At 40.4% G+C, this 24,019-nt stretch overlaps 1 protein-coding gene across 1 annotated transcript in view; it reads left to right on the forward strand.

Moving 5' to 3' along the window:
- The window catches only part of LOC134620049 (cytosolic carboxypeptidase 6), a 359,217-nt gene that overhangs the window by 169,237 nt on the left and 165,961 nt on the right, over window positions 1–24,019 (forward strand). The gene's annotated exons all lie outside the window — the stretch shown is intronic.

Raw genomic sequence — 24,019 nt, forward strand, 5'->3', positions numbered from 1 at the left:
GCTGACTTATAAACTGGCAATTAGGTTTTGACAGCACCTGCAGGTGTAAAGATAAATGCCAGTCAACATTTTTCCCCGAAATGTTGTGAAATTTAGAGTTAAGAAGCAGAATAAAATGAGTACGAGGAAAATATGGTGCTACTAATCAAATATGCCTGATTCATTGATCATCAGCAAATGTGACAATGAGGGTTTAGCAGGTTGCTGGTCTGTAGCATCCAGGTGTGTTAACATAATGCAACATGCTTCATGGGATTGCCTGTGCAATGCTCAGAGTCTACTAGCCTCATGTAGCGGTGTTAAATTTTAAATGCAGTACGTTAGAAGAAGACAGAACAAATTTGGCTTGTTTAGCATTGACAGGAGAAAGCCTCTTACACCTGAAAAGAACATGCCAACAGTTTAGGATTACAAAATTCAATCTGAACAAATCAAAAAACCTCTGGAACGATGTCCTGTGGACAGACAAGACCAAAGCAGAGATGTTTGGCAATAGTGCCACATTTGGAGAAAATCCTCATACCAACTGTCTGCACGGTGGTGGAGGGGCAATGATTTGGGCTTGTTTTGCAGCCACAGGACCTGGGCACCTTACAGTCATTGAACTCCTCTGTTTACCAAGGTATTTTAGAGTTGAATGTGAGCCATCTGTCCAACAGCTAAACCTTGGCCAAAATTAGGTAAAGTAGCAGGACAATGATCCCAAATGCAGCAGCAGATCTACACGAGTCCTCAAACTGAGTAAAAGCTGTGGCAGGACCTTAAGAGAACTGTGCATGAGGAAATACAAACAAACCTCAATGAACCAAATCAACATTGTAAAGAAGAGTTGTCCACAATTTCTCCACAGATGTGTTAGAGGCTCATAAAGTCAGAAAACAATTACCTCAAGTTATTTCTGCTAAAGTTTGGAATTGTGGGTTGTACCTGCAACTTGAATTTAACTTAAACAACATTATGAACATCATTATTGTTATTTTACCTATAACTTGAAAATTATTTTGATGCTAAACAATTTTAAAAGCAAAAATCTTGTGACAGCATATTTCCAACATCTGGCTCAACCTGCTGTTGCTTCTTTCCTCACTGCTCGGGTTCCTGTTGGTCTTCTCTTTGCAGTTGCCAAATCCTTCAGCTTTTTCGCAGATACATGCAGAGGGGTTTGTAATTATGAAAGTGAGTAAAAGTGGCCGACAATAGACATGTGTAGATGTGCAGTCAGAAAAATGCCCTTTCTTATACGTGATATAGCTTTAAGAATTATGCATCATGTTGCTTGGTTGTGTGTGTTGGTGTCCGATGGTTCCACGGTGTCAAATATTTTGTTGCTTTTCAAGATTTTCTTTCTTAACAGCTAAAAAGTCAGCCATGGTTGCTTTGAATTTATCAGGTCTATTAGCCTTTTCTCTTGTTCTTTCTTTCTGTCCCTCGCCTACTCACACAAAAATGCGCCCAACACACACACTGGAACATAAAAATACAGCCCACCGCACAAGCCCTCTCAAGGCCAGAAAAACAAATATGCCCATTTTCCTATTTGATTGGGTGTCAGCGTGGGGAGGAAGGGGGACAGGTGTGATGCATAAAATGACCCTGCGACTCCATCACGCGCACGACAGTTTTATGGTGAGGAGGTGTTTCAATCACGCTGCTGCCCTCGAAGGCATCAATCAATACAGACACACACACACAAACGCACATGCCACAGTCACACCAACACACATTCACTTCATGATACCGGCGAAAAGGGCAGCAGAGTTGTTGAAGCACACTCATTTGCACAGGCATGAAATGAAGTAAACATTAATTCAGATATAGTGTTTTACTGTTTACTTGCTCATTTATTGGATTACATATTGAATCTTCAAGTATTCTTGAAACAACGTGGAAATTTACCATCAGGAAAACTAAATTAACTGATTTTAAACATCGCCTTTTTAACCTTCCCCAACCTTTATAATTATCTCAACAGAAAAGGTGCACAATGCAAAATTAAACTTCATCAAGTTACAACATCAAGGTGCAAATTATTAAATAACTAGTGTATCATTATTCTGTCGGTAACCCTGCAATTAGCAGTCTAATTCATTCCTTTGTCCCTGAAAACCTTTTCGCTGTACATGTTTTAGTAGTTAACGGCATAGTACGCAATGAAGCTATAAGGAAAAATAATTATTCTGACTGGATAGCTGATCTCCACATGTCTTCTGCATTATACGTAATGCTGCATCATTGTCGGGGTTGTTTGATTTAATAGTTTAAGAGATACAATCAAATAATTGCAAACAAGCCCTTCTATAAATGTTGGCACACGAGAGGTAAATGTTGCGGAAACAAACTTTCAAGTTATTTTAGAAAAACCCAATATTTGTTTAGTGAGGTGCTTTTCGACGATGGCTTAAAAATCTGTCAGTGCTTTATTTGACCCAGGTAATCACATGACCTAGCACTCAGTGCAAGCACCATGCTTCCACTGCAAACAAGTGGCTATAAAGGTTACTCACGTTGCATTATGTGCACATTGCTCAAAGATTGTCCGCCATATTGGATGTGACACAACCACAGTTAGTGGGGGAAGAGTGTCTGTGCCATGACAGCTTGGCAGTTGGATGCTGGAGGCTGTCGCCAGGGGAATTTCGTCTGGAAGAAGTCGTTGAACCAAAAGCCTTGGTTGCAAACAGATTGCTTCGGCCACTTTGTGTGGAAGATTACAACTAGGGCTGGGTATCGTCACTGATTTCTAGAATCGATTCGATTCTAGAAATCGATCCACAATTCGATCCACAATTCGATTTGATTCGATTCGATTTAAATCGGAGAAATTTTCAGAAGTAAGTAAAATGGTAAATGGCCTGTATTTGTATAGCGCTTTACTAGTCCCTAAGGACCCCAAAGCGCTTTACACTACATTCAGTCATCCACCCATTCACACACACATTCACACACTGGTGATGGCAAGCTACATTGTAGCCACAGCTGCCCTGGGGCGCACTGACAGAGGCGAAGCTGCCGGACCCTGCGCCACCGGGCCCTCTGACCACCACCAGTAGGCAACGGGTGAAGCGTCTTGCCCAAGGACACAACGACCGAGACTGTCGGAGCTGGGAATCCAACCCTCAACTTTCCGATTACAAGACAAACTACCAACTCTTGAGCCACAATCGTTTTTTTTTTAAAAAAAACAAACAAACAAAAAAAAACCCAACAGCGGCTGACACCGTAGACTGGTGGGTAATAAGTAGAGGTGGGTTTTGATTAGAGATTTAGAGAGAGAGCGAGCTCTACATGAAGTGTGATTTTATCGTGGTGGAAGCAAAACAGCAAAAGTAAGAGGAAATTCGTGACAATGTTTATGTGGAGCGTAGTTTGGATCGTCTTTGGCTGCTGGTTCAGTCAATATTGTTTGGAGAGAGATAAAACCTGCAGCTTCAGAATCTAGCGCAAAAAGGGCGTAAACACAAAGCGCGGACCCGCCGACGCTTCAAAATCAGTGAGCTGTCGGCTTTCAGCCCCGACGGCGTGTCCGTGTCCGCGTACGTGCCGTCGGGTGAGAAAGGCGACATCTCACTCATTCGGATGCGTTGTGTCTGCGTTTTCTTTGTGCAGAATCCGTGTACCTGCTCTCATTTACTGTTTTAGCTGTCTGGTGGTTGTAGAAATTTTGTGAGGTTTAACCTGAGATTCTGGCGTTTCGGGCAAAATAAATTTATATTTAAAAATCGATTCAGGATTTTAATGAATCGATATCACGCTATCCAAGCCAGAATCGATTTTAATCGATAAATCGATAATCAAAACCCACCCCTAATTACAACTTGTCATGTAATTTACCCTCACGACCAGATGGTTTTGGAGTGTTCTCTAGGCCTGTGTGTGTGCCTCATTCACTTGGTCTTACATTGTCACATATCTATAATCTGACAGCAGGAGTCATATCTACATATCTATAGATATCTGCAAAATGTCGATCTCTGTCTTGAGAGCGTCAGGTAATATGTGTGCTAGAGAGCCACTCCACAAATATAAAAATAAACTTTTAATCGTTTTATATTTTATGTGCGAGGAGTGGAGGGATCTTTAACATAGAAATGCTTCATTAAATGTCCATGGTTTGTTTTTCAGTAAAGTACCAATAAATAGGAAATTACACTGGCATCTGCACTTATTTTACCAATACCAGCTGGTGGTTGCTTAGTAACTTTACACAGTCTGTTGTAGTATGTAGATATTTATGTGTCCATGTTACACAAACTCAGTGAAAAACCTGAAGTTTCACAATGCTGTGCTGGGTCCAAAAGCCAAAGACGTAACACAATCCCAGAAGGAAACCTCACTGTCTCATTTCACCTGTCACTCACACAGCTCTCCTTACAACATGAGCTGCAAGTAGAAAAATGTATTCTGTTGCACAGCTGCTCAGGCGTACACCGCAGATTCACGGGATAAGGGCTTCTGTCATTATGCTTTAGTCCTTAGAGCTACAGCATAGTGTCACTAGGCAGGCCTAATTCTGTTAACCACGTTAATCGTGTTAGTTTAGGAAGTTAATATGCAAAAATTGAATCTGATGTATAGGTCATTAGTTTGTCTGATATTTGGGCTTAAACAGCCGTGTAGAGTGAAGGAAAGTTGTTAAAGATCCTCCTGATGGGGAGACATGAAGGTTTTAAATTTAAAATCCATCCAAGTGTTTTAAAAAACCTGGATTGTTAAACATATTGCTGTCACTAGGTGCAAAAAAAAGAAGTATAAATTCATTCTGGTTGGTGTCATTGATGCTCTGAGAACACAAAATGTATCAAAATTTAGATTAAAAAGTTTTTTCCTTAAGTTTTGGGTGACCGCCACCTGTTTACCCTTGAGTATTCAACATTGGAAGTACATGATTTTGGATTGGCAGCACAGATGGATATACTGGCAAACTGCAACCTCTTTTGGAGATTGAACTATAAATTACTCTAGCCTTCGTCCAATCCATTTAGTAGATATATTAATAAGAAATATTTTACTGAAAAAAGTGACAACTTTGACCTGCTTGTAGCACCAGAGGAGACAGAGGGATATAACCAAACCCAGATTCATTGTCTGAGTGTCGTGAATGACTTTACAGAAATTCATCCAGCAGAATTCAGCCTGGGAAAAGTAGTGGAGCAACCGAGAAACAAAAAGCCAAGAAAATTAAGTTAAGCAACGGATGTCCAAATACACAGAGAACAAGATAACCGAGTTAGAGCGTAAAGTGTTAAGGCAGGAAGACGGGTGGGGTTTTAAGTGTGTCTGTCTTTTGCAGCACGCCTAAATGGATATCCAGTATGTGTAGCATTTATAGCAGCAGTAATTTCCAGCAAGTAGGGAGATCTTCAGGTGGGATGCTTAGACTCTGTGTCTGCTGGTAATTCTTTACCATCTCAGTTGATTTGACTTCTACCGTATGTGTGACACTCTTATATCTCAGAGCCAAAAAAAGAAAAATTCACAGTAGCTGTAGTGTGTGGCTCCAGCGTTGGGGGACACGCCTCACTGTCTTTTAGCCACTGCAATGAAACACAGAGTGCAGGAAGAAGCTGTTTGTGTATGTGTGTGTGTGTTTTAACCAGTGAGAAGGAACGAGACAAAGGCAGAAAGGAGGGGTTGGCATCATGCATACATGTGAGTGTGTGCTTGTGCGTGTGTTGTGAGGGGTTAAATGAAAGTCAGTGCGCACACATGGGGCATCATAAGCAGACAATGAAAAATGAGAGTGGAGAAGCTGTACTGCGAGTTTCCCTGTGGGAACAGCTACAAACAGGAGTACGTACCTTTGGCGATAATCGCTTTGTGTGTGTGTGTCTGTGCGTGTGTGTGTGTGTGTGTGCTTGTGTGTGAGCTAAATGAAAACTGAGGAATGAATGTAACAAACTTGGTTCTGACCGTGTGTGTGTGTGTGTTCACATTAACCCTTTTTATTTCTCTGAGGTAGCATTTGATTAAAGCAGGAACTGATTTCCTGGGAATTTCATCTTCTGAGGGCATTAGTTCACCATCCCTGTGTAGTTTGTTTAATAAGCCACCTGTAAGACAGGTGCTGAAATGAGCGTTAAAGTGATGCTGATGTTGAACATCATTTGGTTTCATATGTGGTTCAGAATTGAAATATTTTTTTCATATTTCCGATGACTGTTTGGATAAGGATGTTTTTATAGTTGTGCTTTTTGTATTCAAGAGAAAGTGCTTTTAACTCTAGATGTAATATGTAGTATTAGGGAACAGGCTAATTAAGACTGACTGAAATGTTTGCATCGTTGTTGAGTAACTAATGTTACTTCAGGTGTAAGGTTCGTTAGCTGAAGCATTTATATGATGTTAGCCATTGTAAACATTTAAGCCTTTGCCAGCTGTCTCAAAAATAAATAAAATAACGGTAACATTTCCAACTGTGTCACAGAGGTGGCAAAAAGGACCCGTATCCAGGACTCAGGGGCAAACAAAATAAACAAAAAACAAAAGGAACAAAAAAAAGTTTTATTGCAGTCGAAGGCAAAAAGTCCAAAAAACAAAATACTCTCCTCCAGGGCAAAAGTACAAGATACAGAAAGGTAAGTCCAGAGCTGAAGCACATAAGGAGGACAAGCAGGATAAACAGACAAATAAACACAGAAGAGACAGAACTCTGTGACAGCAAGACAAAAGAAATCAGACAAAGTAAAAGCAGCAACTGAGAACACTAGACAAGAAGACAGGACACACTCGGGAGGCTAGACTAATAAATACCGAATCATGAATGAACTCTAAGCAGCATAATCTCTCTAACCAAAATTCAGAATACTAAAATAATAAAACTCAGTCTACTATAAGTAATGATAGATAAGGCTCTAAACTAACGATGAAAAGCAAACTAAAACTTTTGAATAACAACCACAAAAGTCAAAATAACCCAACAAAACACACAGACCATGACATCCCGCCTTCCTTATCAAGGAGTTGGGGTGGAGCTTTCGCAGCAGCTGCACTAATTGCCATCTTCTATGTGTAGTTTTTCCTGGGCTTGTAAATGTCCTCCTTCTACTTCTTCTTCAGTATTTAAAGATAGACAAGAACACTTGCCTTCAGGTAAAATGCAGGTTTTATTCTCTTATATCCGTTCAATTAACAAACTGAAACTTTTTTTTAAGCTAAAACATTTCAAAAAAATCCATAATGGCTTTTTGCTTTATCTTCTTTTTTTAATCAAACCATAATATTTTTTTGAAACTTTCTTAAAAGAGATCCAATATTTTGTTGTTGTTGTTTTGAAAGACGGTTGCTCTTTTGCCCCTGAGAGGAAATGAAAGGTGGGCAGTCAACAATTACTCTCTCTCTCTCTGTCTTTTCTTTTTACCTCCGTTTCCTCACACATGAGTTCAGAGTGCTACACAACTCCTTGTCTAGACAGCAGCTATGTATTGAAAGCAGCACATCAGTGACACGGTAGCAGCAATCGTAGTCCTTTGTCAGTGTCTACAGTGGAGCGGTCCTGGCCCTTCACTGCTGTGGGTTCAGAAGCAGTTCAACAATGCTTAAAGCCCGTATACAACCATGTAGTTAATAGGCTTAAAATGATTCTTTGGGTCTCACTGTTACACAGCCAGAATAGACACCTGCTTGATTAAAATTTAAAGTGGATGCGGTATATGTGGTGTACAAGTAGAGGAAGTGGCGAAGGCATTAAAGGTCATTTGGGTTCTTGCCACATGCCTTCAGGTCTGTCCACGCTGGGTGTTGATTACATATCAGATACTGTGTTCAGCATTTTGATCTGATCCCTTGCCTAAATTAAAGATGCACTCATGTGGCTCATTGCCCTGCTGTTTATATCGGTAACCTGCCTATAAAGGTTGCACTCCCTGTTTGTGAGAAAGACTTGAGAGGGTTGAAAGTAGAGTTTTTGTTTATTTATTTTTTGTCATCACCCTGCATTCATGAGCTACGCTTCTAATTCCGAAAAAGTTGGAAAACACTGTGTAAAATGTGAATAAAAATTAATAAATAAGTGATTTGGAAATTTCCCGAGCTCACATTTTGTTTATAATACAACACAGAAAACAAATCAGATGCTTAAACTGAGACATTTTAGTGTTTCGCAAAAAATATTAGCTCATTTTGATTTTGTTGGGTGGAACAAATGTCAAAAACTTTGGGACGGGAACAACAAAAAGCTGAAAAAGGAAGTGGTAATAAAAAGAAATGGCTAATTAGGTTAAGTCTAATACAACTGAATCTAAAAATTGTTAAACAATTTAAGAATAATGGTCATCAGTGCAAAAGACTGTAAATATCTCTACAGTAGATAATATCATACTATTGGCACTTCATTAAAAACATGCATGTCTCTGCCATGGGAACAGTTCATCGTCCATGACTGCAGGTTAAACCTCTATCTGGCAAAGAAGAAGCCATATGTGAACATGATCCAGAAATGCCAGCTCCGGACCAAAGTTCCTTTAAAACAGACTGAAAAAAGTGGAAAACTGTGCTGTGGTCAGGAGAATTAGTCGTCTGGACGCCGTCTTTTTAAGTGAAGGACTTGCATATTTCAGCAAGTCAGTTCTAAACGCCATACTGCATGTATTATAACAGCATGGCTTCGTAGTACAAGAGTCTGAGTGCTGAACAGTTTCACCAACTAAAGAAATAAAATGAAAAATACGACAAAGGAGACCCAGGACTGTTGAGCTGTCAGAAAGGCAAGTATGAGACCACATCTGTCTCCCAGAAGTCCAGCAGTTCGTCCCCTCAGTTTCCAGAGGTTTATGGAATGCTGTTAAAAAAAGAGGGGATGCTACACGGTGGTAAATATGGCCAACTTTTTGGAGATGTTTTACTCCCATCAAATCCTTTTAAAAATGCTGCATTTTCTTAATTTAAAAATTTGCTACATTTTCTAGAGTGAATAAAATATGAATTTTTATTCACATTTTACACAGCATCCCAACTTTTTTTTTTTACCTTCATTGCACATGAAATTCATTTACTACAGTTATTGAATATTTTAGCTACCTGTCTGCATTAGTGTATTTCAGTGTATCTCCTAGTCCTTTTTACTTAAACCGTTTTCTTTTACACAACTGAATGTCTTTGTGCATGCCCAGTAAGTTTTCTGGGCCACACTAAGGACAGGCATTAATCCCACTTACAAAATAACTTAAACAAGCAAATTTAAGCTTTTTTGATCTTGATTTTCAAGTGAAAGGTTGGAGGTGGTTTGAGTGGTCGTTCAGAAGAATGTGCCTGTGGTTAGCTGTGTTTGTACCAGCACACAGTCATGTCTCAAAGCTTTTTCACGTGCAAGGTTAGTATGATCTGACACTCATTAGATGAAACAGTGATGCAATAGCAGAAATACAGCACTCTACCTATTCTGCATCATTTTGAATGTCGAGTTCCCTGTAATCCCCTATTAATGACATTTGCCGAACTGTGACTTTTTTGTTGAGGACATAAATGTTTATCCACACCTAAAAGCCTGTTGAACCTCAACTCAAGGCATAGACAAAATCAGAACATCATTTCACTGACAGAATAAAAATTTAGATTTTCATAGCAATATAGTTGTTTTTGCTGTTTAAGTCGGAACTGGTGGACAAACCATTTGAGCCACATTGCTTTAGACAACACTGATGGTCTAGTGGCACGACCATAGCTGGACTGATTTTTTGTTTTTACGGGCCGATGTTTTTTGTTGCTGTTGTTTTTGTAACAGTATAAACAATGAAAGGTGGTGGATTGGCCAAATGCTGGCCGATGTGTAAAAATAACTCAGTTGTTTGGTGGTGGCTATGGCGGAGCTTCCACAGAGGCCAGCAGGTGGATGAGGAAAAGGGGAGGCAAGAGGAGGAGAGACCCGAGGCAGCCGCCGGTCCGAGTGTCAGGTGAACTGAACTTCAGGTAAAAAGTTATGACCTGCAGTCTATCTGGGTCAGATAAAAGAACACAGTTTGTCCCGTACTTCAGCTAGAATGGAAAAAGACACAAAGCTGAAGTTATTCTGCTTCTTTATGCTGCACAGCTGCCTCTTCTTCTCTCATTCTCTCCCCCTCCCTCTTCTGTTGCTACTTCAATCATGAAATTGATCAATGATCAGCTGATCGGCTTTTCTCTCTTGTTTGTTTATCGCCCACTTTGCGCCAGAAAGAGGAAACCAGCGGATGTCGCGCTTAACAACAGCAGTACGTTTAAGCTTGATCAGCTGTTGTTCTTAATGACGATATCTTAGCTAACAACCCCAACTACCAGATTCAACTTGTAATTGGCTAAAAATAACTTAGTCAATGTGTTTTCGGGACTTTCAGGTGTATGGACCAATGTTTTCTTTTCTGATCAAACCAAAAGCTTTAATGAGCAGCTGCATTGGTCTTGCATTAACTGGCTGGACACAGAGGACATCGAAATGCAGCTGATTGAACTGAAAAGCTTGACTCTGTGGGGTCAAAGTTTGCAGAACTGCGAACACAGCTTGTATCCATAACTGTGCGTGTTCATGGAGCTTGCATTTTCACCTGCTGGACGTCACTACCTGACAAGTTTAACTGTCTTCAGAACATTGCAGAGACCTTATTGACAGTATTTGGCTCTACATATCTGTGTGAGCAGATTTTCTCTCACATGAGTGTCCTCGGGTAGACGTCTGAATGCTGGACACTCGGAGACCTGTGTCTCTGAGTGGGAGACCAGAGATCACATTAACATGTGTATCCCTGTATTAACAAACATGCCATATTGGCCCAGCTTATTTTTCGTATCATTGTTGTGAGGAGACCATTAATAGCATTTGCATTTTCTGTTGTACAGTTCATTTGCTGTTATGGAGTTCTTGTTATGGATAAAAAGTCTTTTTTTGTTTCAAAATAGCTGATAACTATTCGCTGATAGCTGCCAACATCTGCAAACAAATATAATTCTATAAAGTGGTTCTATATAGTGTGTAACTATTCATGTAGAGCGTTATTAAATTTATTGCTAATGCAATCATATGGCACACTGACTTCTGAGGAAATTTTAGACGGCACTCATCATCAGAAAGGTTGCTGACCCCTGGTCTAGTCAAAATAGGAGGCAACCACCTTAGGACTAGGAAAAATTTGTAGTTTTCAGGTGATTGTATTTAGGTTTTTTGGTTCCGTTGACCAGCAGCAACCAGTGGGTTTCCCAGAGGTCCAGCAGCTTCACTGTTGTGTATTCATTTATATTATCTTATAACAAATTCAATAATCACTACAGACTCAAGGAGTTGGATATTTTGCAGGTCGCTCTATAACAGTGGCATTTTTAACATGTTCCTGATTGAATCTGCTCCACATTATGCTAAGACATTGCAGTCTGTGTGATGTAGTTTTTCACTATAGTCGAATTGTTGAGGATGCGGATAAGGCGTGCAGCACAAACACCACTATTAGTGTGGGGGTCATTATTCTTTAAGTACAGTTTGGTGTTCACCTCAGCACACAGCTCAGCTGCAGTGAACTCCACCCAGCTTCAAAGTGGAAAACAGCTAAACTGTAGATGAGGAAGGAGACAGAAACACCTTTTCTGAATTAGCGCTTATGATATTAACAAAAACTAGATTCTGACCTATATTGTGAGGAGCTACATACGTATATGTTAGACTAAGTTATCCACTCGTTTGGTGTCTGGAGTAGTTCTGTTAGTCTGCACTATAGGCCTCCGTGTTATTATTGCCCCTGGTCCAGGCAATACTTGTACATCACAGTCTCATTCCAGAGAGCAGCAACAGGAATAACATATAACTGTCTAGTTGGTCTGTTCTTATCTCATGTCAGTCCAAACAGCACTCTCCTGACAAGTGGTATTTGACTCAGTCAGTAACTGACACGCATAGAAAGAGAGCGAGAGAGAGAAAGAGACAGACAGACAAACAGGGAGGATGTAGAAAGAGGAGAAATGAGAGAGAGAAGGAAAGACAGGCCATTCCACAGCACCATGTGAACCTCTGCCAATCTTTTCATCGCGTATGGAACTCTTTTTGTCTGATAGAATAATCAGCATGCACTCGACAGGAGAGTGAAAATTGCCATTCACGCACAAAAACATGGCAAGGATCGTCAATTATCTGCTGGGTTTGTTTTTCTGTCTCTGCCATCCATTTGCATACGGTTCCTATGAGAAGGTGCTTTTGATGTAGTTAGCCGATTCTGGTCAGTATGATATTATGTGAATGTGTCTTATTAGCGCGCAGTGTGTGCAGACAGGGAAAAGGTCATAATGTTTCTTTGTTCCCATAGCGCTTTTTCCTCAATTAAGGCTAATCACCAGAGCCCAACATTGATCCAGCCTCTCAGCTTTTCTCATGCTTGGATTCTGATGATCAGCGCGTGTGTGTGTGTGTGTGTGTGTGTGTGTGTGTGTGTGTGTGTGTGTGTGTGTGTGTGTGTGTGTGTGTGTGTGTGTGTGTGTGAAACAGGGAGAGAGTGCAAGTACAGCAACACCAACAGAAATCCTGTATGCACACGTGCCCGTGTGAGCATGTGTGTAAATGTAAATGGCATTCTGTGATCTCTAGCACATCGAATGATTTACCTCTGTGGTGTAATGGAGCAATTTCTCTTTTTTTCTCCTTTTCCCGTCTCTCCTTTTCCGATCCGCGCTATAATATTCTCCCGTTTAGCTCCATGACAAGTCATCTGTCACTCAGAACAGTGAGGGAATGGGCTCATCTGACCAACAGTGTGTGTGTGTGTGTGTTTTTGTGAATTGGTCATGGTCAAACAGATGTAATCATGACATTCTGATGCACACTTCCATTTCTGATAATTATAATTAGGTAGTTTTCTCATGATGACAAAAGAATTCACAGTAGGCGGAGGGAGAATGATCTGTTCGTTGTTAGTTTTGCTCTTTTCAGATGCTTTGTTGACGGTAAGAAAAATATGGGCTACTTTAGACTTATCCTTTAAGGCATTCAGGGTTTGTCCTCTTAATGTGGCTTATGTGGTCTATGAGATTGTAGAACGTAGTAATTTGTCCTGTGTAAATGGCGGACTCCGAGCCTGCAGGCAAATGCCAAGCTCAGTTTGTGTTTTTTCAAGCCAAATGTGGCGTACTTTGTTTTCAAATGAAACTGTAAAATACGAGTACTATATCATTGTGTAGATTCATGCTTGTTTTATATATTTATGTCTTTGACATTCAGCAGGCAGCTGAATGTGTGCTGTGGTGGGAATAATAGGCTGGCTTTTTGAGAGCCATAAGCCTTTAAGGGTAATACAGCTCTGGCTGCTCCAGCCACAGGCTCTCGTCTGTAATAGCCTGTAATTCCTTCTGTCTGTTATAATCACCTACACAGCCTGACAGCATGCACTCACTTGGACAAATATGCACACAAACAATAGTGTGAAAAAGTTTGACCACTTTAGATGTTTAGATTCCAACCCATCTGTCGTATTCTGATATTCCAGTTTACATATGAATTTGAAAGTAATCAAATGTATTTGTAACATTATTCAATAGGACCATCAGAATTAAAATGAAATAAATAAAATGTAAAGTAGTACAAATTAAAGTGCTAGTGTTTAAACAAAAAATAATTTGCAAATAGGAAAGTAAAAATGGCTTCTGTCCATAAGTTCAAATAATCCAATTAAATCCAAAAGATTTTTTTTCAAGTCCAAAGTAATACGTTTTTAAAATTTACAGACGGCTCATGAATTCACGATTGCAGCAGTGGACTTGGTCTGGAGTGAGGTTTGTTCTCATCTTTGAGATGAGCTGTTCCCGGCTGCTGATAACCAACGTTAATATTAATGCGAGAAAACAAGTATCGCATTTCACTCCAGTTTGCAGGTGTTTTAAATTCTTGTGCACTGTAGTATGCTGTCGTGGAAGGGAGCTCACATTTGTTCTTCTTCATTATTATCAGAATAGAAAATCCCCTTGTTATCATCATATATTTTTGTTGCGCCCAACATAGGGCTCGAACCCACAACCCTGAGGTTAAGAGTCTCATGCGCTACCGACTGAGCTAGCTGGACTGTGGCTTCTGTGTTGTTTTGGCAGCTCGTCTTGGCGATACTGGTATAGCATGGCGTGTCGGCAATAAAATTCCAAGTCAACGAAGTGTTTCTAGTCTACGTCATCGATTATGTGGATGAATTGTTGCAGGCCTGGTGGATAGTTTCTCTTTTGCAGACCATTCAAACCCTTGAGGTGAAAATCCCAGCACATCAGCAGTTTCTGAAATATTTAGATCAACCTTTTTGACACCAACAACTATCTCTATATTTTGTATGAATGCAAAAAGTGCAATATGACACACATGTTTATCAAAATAGAAAATAGAGTAGCAGCTGTTTTCTGAGTTAGGAACCATGGCTTTTATTATTATTATCATCATTATTATTATTATTATTTGGAAAGAAAACATTAACATTATTCTGTTGTTTAAGATAAAGCCCATCCACTATTTTCACTTATTCAGTAATATATCAGTTTCCTGTGAGGTTCTGATCCACATTCAATGTTACAGGCTATATACTGTCTACTTACAATAGATGGCAGTAAGCACACCTCCAGGCAGTCAGAAGCACCTTCTACAGAAATGCAATCAGCAGCAAATAGATTTTAACCCCCTAATTATTTAAAATATTTCTCTCCTTTGTTGTCAGACTCTTGTCAAAGCCACTAGACTCCACTGACAAAAACGGGAATCTTACCTCACAAGACACAGGAGTTGCTGGTCTTTTAGAGCCTCAGTCCATTAGTTTGATAGTGTCACTGTTAGTGTGTGACTTTTCAGTCTCAGCCGGTTTGTTTAGATCCAAACTAACATTTAAACTCAAGTCACACAGCAGACTCACAACTCCCGTTTTCTGTAAAGTGATGTTTTTATCCAGTGGTTTGAAAAGACCTATTTCTTTCTTTGTGCTGTTTCCACAAATCAGTGAACTTCGTCGACTGTTGCCGTTCAAGCAATCTTAACATTAAGCTGATGTGTACATTTAAACCTCAGCGGTAGGGATGGGTATTGATAAGATTTTCACGATTCCGATTCCATTTTCGATTCTGTTTAACGATTCGATTCTTTATCGATTCTCTTATGGATTCTTTTTAAAAAAGGAGAACACTAAGGTCGACTAGCTTAGAACTTTGTTTTATATCTTCTCTTTGAACAAGATAGAAATTTAGGAGTAACAGGCCTTACAAACCCAACAGTGAGATCTTAAGAGATCCACAGCCTACGGCTCTTCAATGGAGTGTCACAGGGTCCCCGGGAAAAAAATTGTAAATGTAAAATAATAAAATAAATATTCTTCTGTAGCAATAACAAAGTATAACATAAATTATTCTGTAGCAATTACACAAGAATATCCAATTAAACGCATTCACTTACCGAAAATCGGGGGCATCTGCTGTGGCAAATGGGTGCAAGCCTTTGACCACAAACTTAGTCACTGCTCGGTGACATTCGTCTATCCTGGCCTGAAAGGAGACGCTACCGGTAGACTGCAGCGACAACTGCCAGCATCTGAGCCAGCCAGACTCTGTCTGTCTCTCTCATCATGGTCACCTAAATGCACAGTAATGGCAGGTTTTGTAATAAGGCAGATCGTGCTAACATAATATGCACTGTTAGTTGATTATTTACCTGCCGCATTAACGGGAGAGGGCGTGCAAACGTTACCGCTGCTGCTGGGTTGAGATTCACGAGTCCGGAGCGGAATTAAAAACACGACATTCATTTAAGGTCATCGTGTGTTTTGTGAGCAAATGCTTTTGCATATTCGTAGTGTTTCCTCCCTTAAATGAAATATCTACTTTGCAAGTATTGCAAGTTGCCCTGTTGTCATCCGTTCTCGCAAAGTATGACCAAACTTTTGAGCGTTTGAGCCGCCATGTTTCCTGCCAGGTAAATGACGCTCCGCAACGTGGTGACTTCATTCGGGGCGACTGGAATCGATAAGGGAATCGTTTGCAAAAATGGCAAACAATTCCAAGGAATTGAAACAGTGGGAACCGGTTCTCAACAAGAACCGGTTTTCGATACCCATCCCTACTCAGCGGTACTGTTTATAGATGGGATTTGAACCCAATGAGAATCAATAAGAGGATGGATAAGGAGTTGAATCAATAATCGATAATGGTATCGGAATCGCTACATTGTTATTAATTCTCATCCCGACTCCATAGTGTTGAACTTTGAGCGCGAGCGTGGGCTGGGGCTTCATGAGTGTGGGGGCTTTATCTCTTTTGAAAATATACCAATACATATTTTTTAAACTTGGTATATAGCCTATAGCTAAATTGTAGGACTCAGACAGATCGTTGATTTCAGTGTGATGCAGTTAGTCCGTGATAACGTAGAGAGAATACATCCATGTGCAACCTACCTGCTTAATATATCAGAAAACTAGATATATCACACATCCACGCGCACACACACACACACAAATGCGCACTCATGTGTATGCAGACATGGTTGCCTGAATCGCCAGTTCACCTTTTCATCTGCCCACCTGTTGAGAAGAGAAGCGAAGAGAAGAGAAGAGTTCAGCAGTTACTGTAGACCAGGTGTATGTGTTTATTGGCTCCAAAGCTCTGAGGACATATGTGGCCCTCATCTCATCTCCCACACAAGGCACACAGAGTGTTGCTGCTACCATAAGCCAACAGAAAATGTGTGTTTGGGCGGATGGGGGCTGAATGGTATGGGTGCCAGACTCTCTCCCTGCAGCCCTGCGGTGGCCGGAGAAGTTAATTGGCAGCATCTGGCTGTCTGTAAGCCCAATCGCCCATCCATGCACCCCCTCCCTTCCACCGCACCCCGTTCCTTCTCCTCCATTTTTTCCTCCAGCTCTCCTCTCCTGTGGGCTCTGCTACCCCCGGCACTCACATGATGACACCAGTCTGCCTGCAAGCTGTGAACGTAAACTGTGTGTGTGTGTGTGCGATATAGCGGGGAGTATGGAGTCAGACAGGGCAGCCAGGCCCCCAGCTGTCACCGTCGTGCCAAGGGAAATGCAGCCAGACAGGTTGGCATCTTTGTGCCAAGACCTGCAGGGCCCCGAGGGAGGATGAAGAGGGAGAGAAGGACGCAGAGGGAGTAAGGAGGGGGCAAAAGACAGAAAGAGCTTTTGGATGAGTACAGTTTTACTGATCTTGTGACAGACACAACATGGGGTTTGCGCACTGATCACGCTATGAGCAACTGTGGAGGGTGTTACTAGCATGACCTCAGAGTTACCTCATGTGTCAGGCTTTCTTCTTCTTAAAAAAATGACCTACTGTGGTGTAATTGCTTACTTTGATTTTTTTCTGTGAACATCAAAAGTGATATTACTCAGAGCTGGAACAGCAGTACAATAAGACTTACAGTGGGGTAAATAGTTATTTGATCCCCTGCTGAATTTGTAAGTTTGCTCTAATTTTTATGGTAGTTTTATTTTGATGGAGGGTGAAAAAAACACAAAACAAAAAACATTTGACATAAAAATTATAAATTGATTTGCATCTCAATTATTGAAATAAGTATTTGATCCCCTACACCCTAGCCAGATCGGCTGATCTCAACTCATTATGTGCACATCTTTTCACCATCTTGGCCAAGACCAAAGAGCTGTGACAGGATATCAGGGACAAGATTGCACACCTGCACAAGGGTGGAATGGGCTACAAGGCCATCAGCACGAAGCTTAGAGAGCTTATTTGTAAATGGAACAAATATAAAATGACATTAATGAGTCACTCTCGGTCTGGATGATCATGAGAAAGGAAGTGGATCAGAACAAAACTACACAGGAGGAGCTTGTTAATGATCTGAAGGCAGTTGAGACCACAGTCACTAAGAACACCATTGGTAACACACTACGGCGAAATGGATTTAAATTTTCCAGCACCTGCAGGGTCCCCATGCTAAAGAAGGACATCTAAGTGCTTTAGAGAAGTTTGGGAGCAAGTGCTGTGGTCAGATGAAACCAAAATCGAGCTCTTTGGTGTTTAGAGGAAGAGAAATGTGACAGAAAGAACACCATCCCCACATTCAAGCGTGGAGGTGGAAACATTATGCCATTGTGCTGTTTTTCTTCTAAGGGTACAGGACGACTTGACTGCGTTGAGGGGCCAATGAATGGGGTCATATACAGTAAAATCTTGGTTGAGAGAACCTCCTTTCCTTGGGTTGTGGATGGGTCTTCCAGCATGACAGTGACCCAAAAGCTACCACGAAGGCAACAAAGAATTGGCTAAACCATAAGCACATTATCGTCATAGAGTAGCCTTGCCAGTATCCAGACCTCCATTTGGAGGTAGAAGGTCTATAGAGGGAGCCAAGAAACCTAAAGAATTTTGAAAGTGGGACAAGATCTCCCCTGAGATATGTGCAAATATGTGCTAGCTAAAAGGGTTTCTTCCCCATATTTTGCTGGGGATCCAATACTTATTTCACTTAGTGGCATGCAATTTAATGCATAACTTTTAAGTAATGTGATTTCTTTCTGGGTTTTCACTCTCCATTAAAATTAAACTACCAAGAAAAATACTTCATTTCTTTGGAAGTGAGCAAATTTAGAAATTCAGCAGGAGATCAAATAATTATCTCCCCCAGTGCTCAAGTACATCTGTTTCAAGAGGTAGCCTTTAGCATCATGTAGCTTGTTGATTTATAACTCATTTTTCTAAAATCACCGCTATCAGGTGTCCAAATTTTCCAACTTCTTTGATTATTTGTATACCTTATTTTCTTCTTCAGTTATTTCTCTCATACAAAAAGTGTTTTTACAGCTATCACTCAGATATTTAACGTGCGTATAACCTTGGCAAATGTCTCTGTCAAAAATACTCTATCAGGAAGTCGTAGCAACTTTGACTAAAAATGTAAAGTTTGCTATTTACAAGCCCGAGGTCGACAGTCTTATTGCAAAATCACCATATTTTTTTTCTTATTTATGTTGGTCATCATTGCATTATTCATTGTGATCACTGGAAAGAGCTGCAGAGCTGTGAGCTCATCTCTGTCCGGAATAAAAAGTGATTTCAGACGGTGTCACAGAGTATTTGTTGCGTTGCGTTTTATTGAGTAATTTTCCAGAAAGAATGATCTCATTACTCTCACACCTTATTTCAAATACACACACACACACACATAAAGCAAGTACATGTTGCTCGCAGGAGCGGCGATGTTGAAGCTCGAGCTCATATTGCCTGACTCATTGTGACATCAGAGGGTAGTTTCAGTTTTACAAACAGCAAAAACTGCTTAAATTCAGTAAAAGGACTAAATGTTGTAGTCCCTGATAATGCATTGCTTTAAAGAAAATCCATGAAAGTGTATGATTTAAACTACTGCTTGTGTAGGATACTAGAAGAAGGCAGACCACCACCAATTTGGAGAAAGTGGTACAGTTTTAATTAATTGTTCCAGGTCAACACTAACATTTAATGCCTTGTGGGCACTGTAGAGCTCACCTGTTTGAGCCGGTGACCCAAAGGTGCAACAGCTGGATGTGGGTTGGGTTCCACGTTATTTTCTGTAGTGTCCTGTCAAAATAAAGGTGCAAATGTCATTAAAAAACCCAAAACAAAACACTAGTTCGGGCATTTTTGACTGATAATTTTTGACAGTTGAATCATTGAACTGTATCAAAATTTAAAATGTTTTTTTAAAAAAAGACTAATTCTATATGCTTCTATAGTCTATAAGTCCGTACACATGTCACTGCTGCAAGTGTTTTTGGATGGAAAGATCTCCCTCATGCAAAACTTAGCACGACAGAAAAATGTTTTTGAGTTTAGTGAACAAACTTTTACTAATGAAAAATGCTTTGAGCATTGCTTTGACATTTAGTGATTGTGTAACAAATTATGAGACAACAGATACTGAAATTATCATTTAAATGAAGTAACAGGTGTTTCTACAAACACGTATATACTCAAATCTTTCAATTTAGAGGTGCTCATTAAACCTACTGCTGTATAAAGCTACAGGTGTTTGTTTTTTGGTTTTTGAAACTCCTAAAACAAAGCTTGAAGCTTTCTCAAAACTGGGATTTTAAAGTCGCCCCTTTTGAGTTTTGCTAATCTGATCTCGTGCTTTGAATTTTTACAGGCATTTCAGTTTGTAGTAGATGTTTGGATTATGGAGCAACTTTGAAAGAAACTGCGCGTCCCTTCATCCACTACAGGGACACGACGGGTGTTTTGTGCTGTGATTTCTGTGGACAGCCTAATGTTTAGTGGGCAGAACAGGAGCTTATTTCACAGGATAGAATGACCACAAGATTTTGGCGATTGTTCATAAACAGTGAACAGTAAGTACCTACTTTATACACACACCTAGAAATCAAAGAGTCAGGTTTAATATGTGGATAGAACTTGTTCCGTTCACCAAAGTATATGTGCATCCTGCAGGTGGTCTGCAGTGAACCTGAACCACTTGACAGTTAGAATATATGCACCTTATATACCCTAAAAATGTCTGTGTGTGTATCTGATGTCTGTTGTTCACATGTCTGGTCTTGTTATTATTACGACTTTGTCTGGCGCCCGTCTGTCTGTTCCATTACACACACACACACACACACACACACACACACACTGATAATGTAATGGGAGTATAATGTTGCACTCTGGGAAATGCTGCATCACACAGTTATAGGCGGATGGTCTCGTCTCTCTCCTCTCTAAAACACACATACATGCATAAGCCCACTGCCAGCCTGTCTCCTCCCACTCCCACTAGCTTACACACCACCACTCACCAGGGGCTGAACGCTGACATCATCACATTGTTAGATTAGTGTGTGTGTGTGTGTGTATGACTTCTTTATGGTTCCTTGCAAGTATTTTTCCTGTACCCACCATTATTCCAGACGAATGTGCACCTGCCCTGTTGCACCATGGGGGACCAGTGGCGCCACAGTGGTGAGGGCACAGTGATCATCTGCTTTCTGCTAATTGCCCTGCTGCCCCAAAAGGCGCAGGGGAGCTAGCCACCAGCAGACACAGCACGCTTAATCTGGCTGAGACCCCCGTGGGATATATTTTGGGAATGTTTTACTTTATTTTTTAATCAGACTCACTTACCTTACATGCAGGGGCACTGCAAACGTAAAGTATGTGTCGTTTATTAATATAAAGTACTGTCCAAAAGTCTCAAGATACTCCTTGTTTGTTTGTTTTTTGCTGGGAAAATGGGAAATAGGTGCAGCGATTTTTACGGAAACGTGCAAAAGTACGCAAAAACACGATTTTCAGACATTTTTTCTTCTAATTTAGTAGTCTTAAAAGTAGACTTCACAGATATTTCCCCTGGCTTCTTAAAGGGCGTTCAAAGCTCTGCTTTGGGTGGTGGCAGGTTTTTGTTCCATTCTTTGTTAGGATGATCCCACACTGCTTCAATAATGCTGAGGTTTAGGCTCCAGGGAGGCCAGCCCATAACTGATTGTGTTTTTTTAATTGTGTTTTTCTATCCAGGTATGCTTTTACTGCACTGGCAATGTGTTTGTGATCACTGACATGCTGAAAATGAAATGTTTTCCAAGATTACTGGATGGTGGATCAAAATCTAATTCGATCTATTGTGATGGAATAATTTGCCAGAAGTGCTGCCCCAAACCATAACAGAGCCTCCATCATATTTTCAGATGGATCTAGACACAAATTTCGAGCACCACACCAAACACCTGTTGTCACTAAAGTAAAGTAATTTGGCTCCCTGTTTCCCTTCCTTAAGGGAAACAGCCCTTCAGACCATTTTTGATGAGGCTTCAGTGATCAGTAGATGGATCAACCGAAACCGGTCTCACAACATGTCTTTCAGATACTGTTAATCCATTGTTGACAGCTTTTTTAGGCCTCCCAGGTCTTCTTTTTTTAGTTTTTAAAAAAATAAACTGCACACCATGATCAGATATGCCGATTTGTCCACTTACATCTCGTTGGAACTCAGCTTGGTGGACCAGTAATATATTCAGCCAAAGAAAATGTAAATAGTCAGATACACAGACTGAAAATGAGTGAAAAAGCAGCCAATGTCTAAGAAAAGCTTAGACATTTTTAGATGAACCTTAGACAAAACTGAGAAAATTGCAATAAAATATAAAATACGAGGGGTGCCTCAAGACACTTGCACAGACCTCTGCACCTACTATATTTCCTGTATTCCTTGAATTACTTTTAAGTATTTCTTCCTCAGATTTTCCTCAACTAACCTGCACAACCTTCAAAGCACCTGTCTTTTCCTCTTAGATCTGTTTTAGCACAGCAAAGTGGGTAGTGTGCGGTGCAATTTTGCTTTGTATTAACCTTGAGAAATGGACAGCTCTTCCTATTTCTGAAGAGGTCATCTCTCACTCAACAGTGTGGCCCTCTACTGGTCCATCCAGGCACTGTTACAGTGCTCATTAGTTAAGTTGCACAGTATATTAAGTAATACTATATATTAGTTTAATCAAACCTTGAAAAAAATTGATTTGATTTGATTTGACTGTACTAACGTAGCTTTCTCACACTAATGAAAAAAAACATTTACTCGAGACTGAATGATGAAATTTCAAATAAAGGAAAAAAAGGATGAAATGAAATGAAAATAATATGTATTTATACACCACATATTTTCCTCATCGCCACTATCTCAGGGTACATCAGTTAGAGCAGCTACTGCAAATCCTCCAACACTTTCATCTCTTTGTGCCGGCTCACAGGTGATAAGTATCCCATGTGAATGCATGAGTGCTGTGCATCTCTCACATTTTTTAAATTTAGAGTGGAACAGACTATAAGTTTGAGGTAAAGGCTCAAGGTAAAGAATTGATAATTTAAAAGAAAAAAGAGCAAGTATTTAAGAATAAAATCACAGTCTCACAGTTGAAGTCTTCTTTTTTTTTTGTTTCATCTGGAAAGTAAAGTCGACTGAGGTTTGGAAGACAGCATGGGAAGATCGTGATGTGAAAAAAAGATGAATTGTTGGATGAAATGAATTTTAACACACTCAAAGTGAGAGACACTCAAACAGACATGCACAGATAAAAACATACTTAGACACGACCCCTCCCTGTGCATTTAGCATATCAGCAGAATAAACAGGATTCCTATAAACGGCAAAGGTGTTTTATTTAGATGAGGCTTCAAGATTTATGACTGCTTTCAGTGTTTCATGGAAATAACTTCACATTTAATGTCTGCTGCATAATCTGAACTCGGGTGAAGCGCTGTGGGTGTGATCTGATATCGACCGAGCTGATTCGACTAACTCACCTTAAAATTCAGTGAGGTTTAAAAAGCTGCCAATCCTGTGACGGGTCATCCAATTAAATACAGTGGTAATACATAAATATCGGTGCTAATATTGGCGGCTAGAGCGATTTTTACAGTGCCCCTAACAAGAAGCGTGTAAAAAAGCCATCTGACGGATGTTCACCTCTGAGGTGTTTGGATGCAGCCATCAGGTGAAAGTGTCGTATGTTTTTATATTGCATTCTCATCAGGGGACTGTTTCTGACCTGAGATAGCTGCTAACGGCCCGTTGTCTCCACAGGTGAGCACGGCTCAGCTCTCTCGTTACTGGAAAGTCTATAATTCACGAGTGTTATTGCTTCCTGCAAAACCTTATTGCTGCTAGCCAGAGTACTCTACCAGTAGCACTAATCCCGAGTTATTTCACCTCATCAGCGCAGACTGTAATGTGCATCTTCTCTATTTTATGCCCACACACACACACAAAGACACTGCAGCAGAAAATTAACCTCTGAAATCAGTGGAAGCAAATGTTACACCAGGTCTCTCCTCAGCGCTGCCGCACTTAAGAGACCAAATCACAATCGATGACTTCCTTCTCTACATCTGATTTTCACTCCTCACTGGCTGTCAAAGTTAGTCCCAATCTAAAAACACATTCTCGCGAAGCTGCAGTCAAATAAATATACAGTACCGCCACATACAATATACAGCAGGCCAACCAAATTACAAAGCAAGCCCAGGTTGCCTAGTAACAGTGTCTCCAGAAAGCTTTGTTGCAACTTGATTTGCATCCAAAAAAGATAGATGGATGCTCAAG

Source organism: Pelmatolapia mariae, linkage group LG23, assembly GCF_036321145.2.
Source record: "Pelmatolapia mariae isolate MD_Pm_ZW linkage group LG23, Pm_UMD_F_2, whole genome shotgun sequence".
Taxonomy (NCBI): Eukaryota; Metazoa; Chordata; class Actinopteri; order Cichliformes; family Cichlidae; genus Pelmatolapia; species Pelmatolapia mariae.